An 8,525-nucleotide genomic window follows, 5' to 3' on the forward strand; every position below is an offset into this window, starting at 1 on the left:
ATCAGTTGATGGAAATTTGGGCTCTTTCCATAAACTGGCTATTATTGGTAGAGCTGCTATAAACATTGGGGAGTGTGTGCCCCCTTTGAATCAGCATTTTTGTATCCTTTGGATAAATACTTGCTGGGTCATAGGGTAGTTCTATTTTTAAGATTTTGAGGAACTTCCATACTGTTTTCCCACCAGTTTGTGTTCCCATCAACAGTGCAAAAGGGATCCCCTTTTCCCACATGCTCCCCAACATCTTTTATTTCCCTAGTTGTGAATTTTAGTCATTATTACAAGTGTGAGGTGGTATCTCATTGTGGTTTTGATTTGTATTTCCCTGATGATGAGTGATGTTGAGCACTAAGATTGGGTTTTTTATCTCTTTGTTATTTATTTATTGCAGGGTTTTTTTTTTTTAATATTCTGGATAAAAGTCTTTTGTGTTGCAAACACTTTCTTCCAGACTTGCTTTACTTTTCAGTTTCTTAATGCTTGTGGAAAAACTTCCCAGATGCAGCCAGTATTGACAACTGCTGCTTCCTACCATATCTGTAGTTGATGTCCTTCTCCCTGTCTATAGTGTCTCTAGACACAAGTTACCATTTCTTAACAAATTTGTTTCCTACTCGTTTGTTCATTCAATAAGTTCACCACCATGTTGAATTGGGGGCATTATTTTTAATTGACTATTTTGCCCCAGTTTGGATACCAGCTAGACTTGAATAAAATATGGCATATTCTGGGTGGTATATAAGATTATAGTCCAGTTGATGTTAAATTAATCCAAATGTAATAACTTCTTTTTTCTTTAAGTTTATGTATTTAAGAGACAGAGAGAGCATGAGCAGAGGAGGGGCAGAGAGAGAGAGAGGGAGAGAGAGAATCCCAAGCAAACTGTCAGCACAGAGCCCAATGTGGGGCTTGAACCCGCAAACTGTGAAATCCTGACCTAAACGGAAACCAAAAGTTGGCTGCTCAACTGACTGAGCCACCTACGCACCCTGATCACTTATTCTATTTTATTTTATTTTATTTTATTTTATTTTATTTTATTTTATTTTTGCCTTTTTATACATGTTTATGTATATGCATATATAATGTTGATGACATTTTATTTTTAGATGCATTCTTTTTTTTCTGATTTTATTTTTATTTTTTTTTAAATTTACATCCAAATTAGTTAGCATATAGCGCAACAATGATTTCAGGAGTAGATTCCTTAGTGCCCCTTACCCATTTAGCCCGCCCCCCCCCCCCCACAATCACTTCTTATTTTAATCAATTGTTTCCGATACAAAATTCTGCAAAACCTAGAGTTAACCTTTTCCCTCAGCTGGTCTCACATTTAGCCACTGCACAGTAGATGACACAACAAACACAAATTGGATTCCACTGTCCATTGTCTTCTAGGTATATTATTGCAGGGAGTAGATAAACTTATTTTAAAATACTTCATTTAACTACTTTTCACAGTCTTTTCCTGATTTTACGTTGATGAGAAATTTCAAAGTACATCACATTTTTAATTAGCTTCCTTATATTTTAACATGTTAGCATGGTAGCAGGTTGAGTTCAACAAGGTCATCAGTTTCAAATAATGAAGTCAAGTTAAATTTAATTGAAGCTAATAGTTGTATCCATGGTCATGAGAGAATGATTATAGAGATATTATGACTTTCAGTGAAATATCCAGCTCATCCTCAGTTTTTTCTTCTCTCTCAAACCCTTCAGTCCATCTACCACCAAGCTATGCCCGTTCTCCTTTCAGTCCCTCTAATTTTATTCCCAATGGTCTATCCCCTCTGTCATTTCTTTCATTATCCCCAATCACTTCTCACTTCGGCTTCCGCAAAAGATGACCAACTTCATGTGAGGCTGATCCCCTTGTATTCATTCTCTGAACCACTACCAAAGTGATCTTCCTCAAACAAAACCCAAACAAGTCACCCCTCACATCTCAAGGACATGACCCAAAATTCCTTGGCATGGCACCCAAGCCCTACTATGAAGTAGCCCTCTAGATTTCTCAGACCTCATCTCCTGCCCTCGGTACCATGTACCTTATACTCCAGGCACACCAAACTCCCACTTTCCCTTCTGTGCCTTTACACATGTTGGTACTGCCTTCCAGCATCCACTTCCTCTACTACACTTCCTGGTCAACCTACCTTATTCCAGGTGCAACACAATATTGTTTTCCTTGTTGAAGAATTCCCCACTTCTTGCTTTCCTAGTGCCACCAACAAAGAAGATAATGTGTAAAGATACCATGCAGACTGGTTTCTAGAAAAAATTTTCCTATGACACATTGAAGACACACAATTGATAGGATGAGAAGATAGTGATCAAAAGAGTTTGGTGTCAGAGCTGAATCTAAGACCCAATTTCTTGGCCCTAACTGTGTCATTTGGGGAAAATCCCTTGAGTTCATTGTCTCAGTTTCCTCATTTGTCAGGTAAAATTACATCCCCTAGAAAAAGTGGTTGTGAGGACTTAATGAAATACGTATATAGAAAAGCTTAGCACATAAAACATAGTAAATTCTAAATCGATGATAGTCATCTTCATTTTTACTATTATTGATGGATTATGGTCTTTTATGTGGAAAAGGAGAAAGGTATTCAAAGGTTAGATGTTGGAGAGAAAGAGGATTACTTCTTCTAATTATGTAGGGGAGAGAATGTCTATCAATGCATGAATGATTGAATGCATGAATGCACGAATGCATTGATCAATGCATGAATGCATTGAATGTGGATCACAAATTAAAATCCCTACCCCATTTGCCTTATCAACACTTGTGTAGGACAAGTTGTGTAGGACAATAGTTGTGTGGGACAAGGAATCAATATGAAGAATCTAGAAATATCTATTACTATAAAATTGCATGAAAACGACACCCATCTAGAATTCCATGTACAAACAAGGAAAAGGAGTTATGTTTACAGAAAGTTAATTGTGCATTGTGAGCCATAAGAAAAAGTGCTTCTTTTTAAAAACATTCTGTATAGAGTGTTATTTTTTTTTATTTTTTTTTATTTTTTTTTTTTAACGTTTATTTATTTTTGAGACAGGGAGAGACAGAGCATGAACAGGGGAGGGTCAGAGAGAGGGAGACACAGAATATGAAGTAGGCTCCAGGCTCTGAGCTGTCAGCACAGAGCCCGACGCGGGGCTAGAACTCACAGACCGCAAGATCATGACCTGAGCCGAAGTCGGCCGCCCAACCGACCACCCAGGTGCCCCTATAGACTGTTATTAACAGCCAGTATTGTGTCCAAAGGTTCATCAGGATTCTGAAGTGAGGATGATAAAAGAGAAACAACTCACTGGAGACTAAAATTGCTTTGAAGTTATGATCTATATTAAAAATTAATGCAGAATTTGCTCACCAATACATTGGGATATGTTTTAATATGAGAATATTTTACTTAACGTGGAGTAAACTTTGCTGGTCTGGGAATATATGCCACATTCCCCACTTAGCCCTGGCACGCTGCTAAAAATTTTTGATTTGGTATAAGTCCATGTGTTTTAGGTCAGACCAGAAAACAACAAAAAGAGCTTACTAAAATTGTCACTTTTTCCTCATTATCTTAAGTTCATGCTTAGAAAGTATTATGAGATTATCACACAGCCTGACTGTTCTACTTCAGTTTTTAATCAGTCAAAATAGCTCTTATGTACTAATTACTGAAAAAAATCTTAGCAGTTAGTCTAGTTTTCAATTTCCAATCATCTGTGGTCTAAGTTATGATGGTAATAATAATAACAATAACAAATAACTGCTAATAAACATAAATGTAAATTTTTAAGAATTTCTTTGCAAAAAAATGCTGACTTATTTTATTTCCCTGTATATATAAGTTCCACAGAGCCATGAATATGCTGATAAATTATGCCCATATAGAAATGACTCTAATGACTTTGTACAAAATAAAATACTAATAAATAATATACCGATAAGTAAATACTATAAAAATAAATTTATATAGAAATAATATGCCAGCACTAACTAGGTACAGATATAATAGAGAAATTAATCTTTGCTTTACAAGGGAACTTGCTAAGATTTTCAATGTGTTCCCTTAAATAGCGTTTTAAAACTCTTTGAACTTATCAACTCCCTTAAGATCTTATGAGAAGCTCCAAATTTCTTTTTTTTTTTTATTTTTTTTTAACGTTTTATTTATTTTTGAGACAGGGAGAGACAGAGCATGAACAGGGGAGGGTCAGAGAGAGGGAGACACAGAATCTGAAACAGGCTCCAGGCTCTGAGCTGTCAGCACAGAGCCCGACGCGGGGCTCGAACTCACGGACCGAGAGATCATGACCTGAGCCAAAGTCGGCCGCTTAACCGACTGAGCCACCCAGGCGCCCCATCCAAATTTCTCTTTCAAAAAAACCCACACATTGACACATAAACCACATTTTGGACCTAATCTTATGAAATAGACTGTGATGTTTTGTCATGAATCCCAAGTTAAGCATTCTTCCTGGTGGATTTAGAAGGTAGTCTGTCAGAAATTCAATTTCTGAATCGCTTTTTAGGGGCATGAACAACACAAAACAATCGGGACAGCTAGCTCTATAAAAACATAGACACTTCGGGAAGAGAAGAAACGTCTTGGTGCCTAATAAAGGCCTTGTCACGGGTTTCATAGACGCCAGAGGCTGGAGCGGGGCTGGGGGTGTAGCCTTCTGGTTTCAGCAAGACTGCCTGCCGCCGGGGCTTGCTTTGGAAAATCATTCTCAACTCACTCCAGCCTCTACCCTTCCTTTACCTGGGATCACGTTTTGACGAAACATCAGGTGAGAAATATCTTTGGGCTGTGCCCTTTTCCTGTTTATTCACACTGTGAACATCTTAGCAGATGCGGTATGCTTGACTGCATGTCTCTATGATTATTTGCTTTCTGGATTCTATGACTTAGTAGTAACCTCATATCATGGATCCAAAAGCAACTGGTTATGCATTTGCTTCACAAACACTTCTTGAGCTCCTCCGGGAGGCTTAGCACAGTGCTATAATGGGGGATCCAAGAGCACAGTCATAGTCCCTGCTCCGAGAGGGCTGACAGTCTCATGAAAGCGATAAACCATAATCGAAGAGTATAGCACAAATAATTACGAGAGTCATAGGGCTATGCAGGAGAGGTACATGGAGCTCCGAGAGGACGTAATTGTGGTATCGGCCAAGTCAGGAGGTCAGAAAAGGATTTGAACGTGCTAAGATTTAACCAGCATGAAGTGAGGAGGAGCATTTCTGTGCCCTGACTTGCTCCAATTTGGTCGGTGCTCCAATGTTTGTATCTTGCTCAAACAGCCTGTACAAAGGCCCTGGGGCTAGAGAACAAACTAATTGAAGGTGCAGGTATAGTTCATACTGCTCTTGCAACAACACTCTTTTTCACTCAAAGACTCAGGGCCTGGGGTACCCCCTAGGACTGAAAGTTTTCTCTTTTTCTGTGTCTCGATGTGGAGGCAGCGTGAGAAGAAGTGTGTACTACCTGCTGTGTGCTTCTGGGCAAAGCAAACAATCACCCCCTTCTCAGGTCTGGGTGTTTGGTGTTTTCACTGGGATCATTCATATAGGAACATGTTAGCAAATATTTTCATCAGGTGGCTATAAAGAAACTTACGAAATGCAGTGGATGTAGGCACTGGTGACAATTTCAGAAGTGGTAGTGCTGGTGTTCTTTTCTAAAACCCTATCCTGCTTGGGGCGCCTGGGTGACTCAGTTGGTTGAGCATCCGAATTCGGCTCAGGTCACGATCTCACAGCTCGTGAGTTTGAGCCCCGTGTCAGGCTCTGTGCTGACAGCTCAGAGCCTGGAACCTGCTTTGGCTTCTGTGTCTCCCTCTCTCTCTGCCCCTAACCCACTCCCATTCTGTCTCTGTCTCTCTCAAAAAGAAATAAACGTTAAAAAAAAATTGTTTTTAAACCCCATCCTGCTCAACGTTTACCATAAAGTGATAAAACGGCAGGCGCAGAGCTTCTGATACGCGGCAGGGACTGGGAGTGGGGAGGGGGTAGATGAGTCTGTACAGAAACCATTTTTTTGGCCTCCAAATGGAACAAAACTATTACCAGCGCGTGGGGTAGGAGGGAGGAAGAGGGGAGGGTTGTGTCCAAGTTCAGGTAAAAAAGCTAGAGCAACGAACGTGCAGAGCATTTTAAAGAGAGGCAAAACTTATGGGAAACCAAGCAGGAAACAATCAAGACATTGTACTTTGAGTAAGTTGAATGCTTTAGGCCAAGGTTCGAGCAAGACAAACATCTGAGCACAGACCACAGTGAGTAAGGCAAGAGCAAGTTGGTACACAGAAGAGGACCTTACACAGCATCTCTTTCCCTGGGTGGACTGTAGGAATCATCCTTGGTGCCGAGGAGGAGGAGGACGAGGACCAGGACCAGGAGGACGAGGACGAGGACGAGGACGATGAGGACAAGGAGGACGAGAAGGAGGACGAGGAGGACGAAGAGGAGATAGCCACCTCAGCCCCCAGCTGATGTACCCCCCTAGCGTGCAGAACATAAACAGAGAGTAATTTTTACCTCTGTCTCATCTCAGAGGAGGGTTTCAGACATCCCCAGCAAGTGCCTTTTTGCCTTCACAAAGCTCCTGAGTAAAAGAAATTCTTGCCAAGAGATACCTGCACTCGGCAAATCCGTCCTGACTCTCGTCCAAGCCTGACGTCAAGACAGAACACAATCAGCTAAGGAGCCACCCCCACCGAATGCTGTCTCGATTTCTGTCTGGCAACCTATGTGTCACCTTGTATTACATCTTATTAAATCCTCGCGTTCTCACCCAAACTTCTGGAGTAAGTCGTCTACTTAAGGCCAAAGCCCAGTTGGAACCGTTTTGACCGAGCCGGCCACTCCCCCACGTTTATCGCTCTCTTGTTTTCTCACGCATACGCTCCGTGACTCTCTCGCTCGTTGACCGGGTTAATGCGAACGCTGGCCGGTGGTCTTACGCTAAGCTCTTCACCTCCCAGCCGAACAACGCTCCCCTTTAAGAAGCCTCAGAGAACCAAAATTACTAGATGGGACCTGACTCAACTTGTTCCTCTATTGTAGCAAAAGATTAAAGCATTTTTTCACCTACTTTCCCCCCACCCCCACCTCTTCTTAATCCTCTATCCGGCTGATTCATAACAGCTAGTTAAATAACTAGACATTTAGGTAAAGGCAAACTGAGCCTATAAATCAATGCGTGTGATATAATAATCAACTCTTTCCGGCGCAGCTTGCTCGCGCTGTCTTGGTTTGCTTTTTTTTTTTTTTTTTTTTTTTTTTTACGGCTGACTTCAGCTGCAGCATCTGTATGAAGGGCTTTAGTACAATTGTAAATACTAATCTCCAGGCTGCTAATGCCATTATGGAAATGGATATAAGGAAGTGAAACTCAGTACGCTGTTGGAGATGGGGGTGCGATTTTGAAGACATATGTTTTGTACAAGTTGTTACAATCCTTCTGAGTGTGAATATTTGTTAGGGTTGTTTTGGACGTCAACGACAGAAGCAGACATCAGCTAGCTTCAGAAGAATCGGGGAATGATGGGGATGCCGGATCTCTCACCTACATGCGGTGGGGTCTCAGAAAGGGACCAGGAACAAAATCTGGAAAGCCAGAAAATTTTTCTCTCTCCTTCATCTCTCTTTCTCAGTCCATCTGCTCGTTCCTCTTGTTCTCCATGGACTGGTTTCCTTTGTATGGCAGACACTGGCTGGTTGCTCAGCAAATTCATTTTCTTTTCTTCGGAGAGACAGCGGGACTCGACCTCCCATTAGGTGTGGCCGCGGAGCTCACTTCTGGCTTCCACTTCAAAGCGTGGCCCATAGGAAGCGCCTATGCAATTCTCTATTTATTCTCTCTCTCCATCTGCTGGCAGAATGTAGAAGACTGAGACCCTGGAGGAAGGTGGAAGCCACAAGATAAAAGGAGCTTGGTGCCCATCCCTCTTGCTCTCATCCCCTCCGCCCAACCACCGTGGACTTGATGTGACTGAGAAATGAAGTTCCATCCTGTTTCATTCTTTTTTTAAAGTTTTTTTTTTTTTACATTTATTTATTTTTGAGAGACAGAGTGAGGCAGAGCACGAGCAGAGGAGGGGCAGAGAGAGAAGGAGATGCAGAATCCGAAGCAGCCTCCAGGCTCTGAACAAGCGGTCAGCACAGAGCCCAGTGCAGGGCTCGAACCCACGAACTGTGAGTTCATGACCTGAGCCAAAGTCGGACACTTAACCGACTGAGCCACCCAGATGCCCCTATCCTGTTTAGTTCTATTCCATTTCATTAAGCTATTGAGATTTGGGGATTTATCTTTTATAGCAGCTGGTATGACTCAAAGTTTCCCTGTTGTGGAAAATTCCCAAACTGCAGCTTCGATGCTTATATTTTACAAAGACGGCTTCCAACTACCCCCTCCCCACCACACACACAAAGGGGAAAAAACTTCTCTCCGTTTGTCTTAATTTCAAATTTCCAGGAATCAGACTGATTGAACCAATGAGGGAGGTGGGTTATC

Source organism: Panthera uncia, chromosome D4 (genome assembly GCF_023721935.1).
Source record: "Panthera uncia isolate 11264 chromosome D4, Puncia_PCG_1.0, whole genome shotgun sequence".
Lineage (NCBI taxonomy): Eukaryota > Metazoa > Chordata > Mammalia > Carnivora > Felidae > Panthera > Panthera uncia.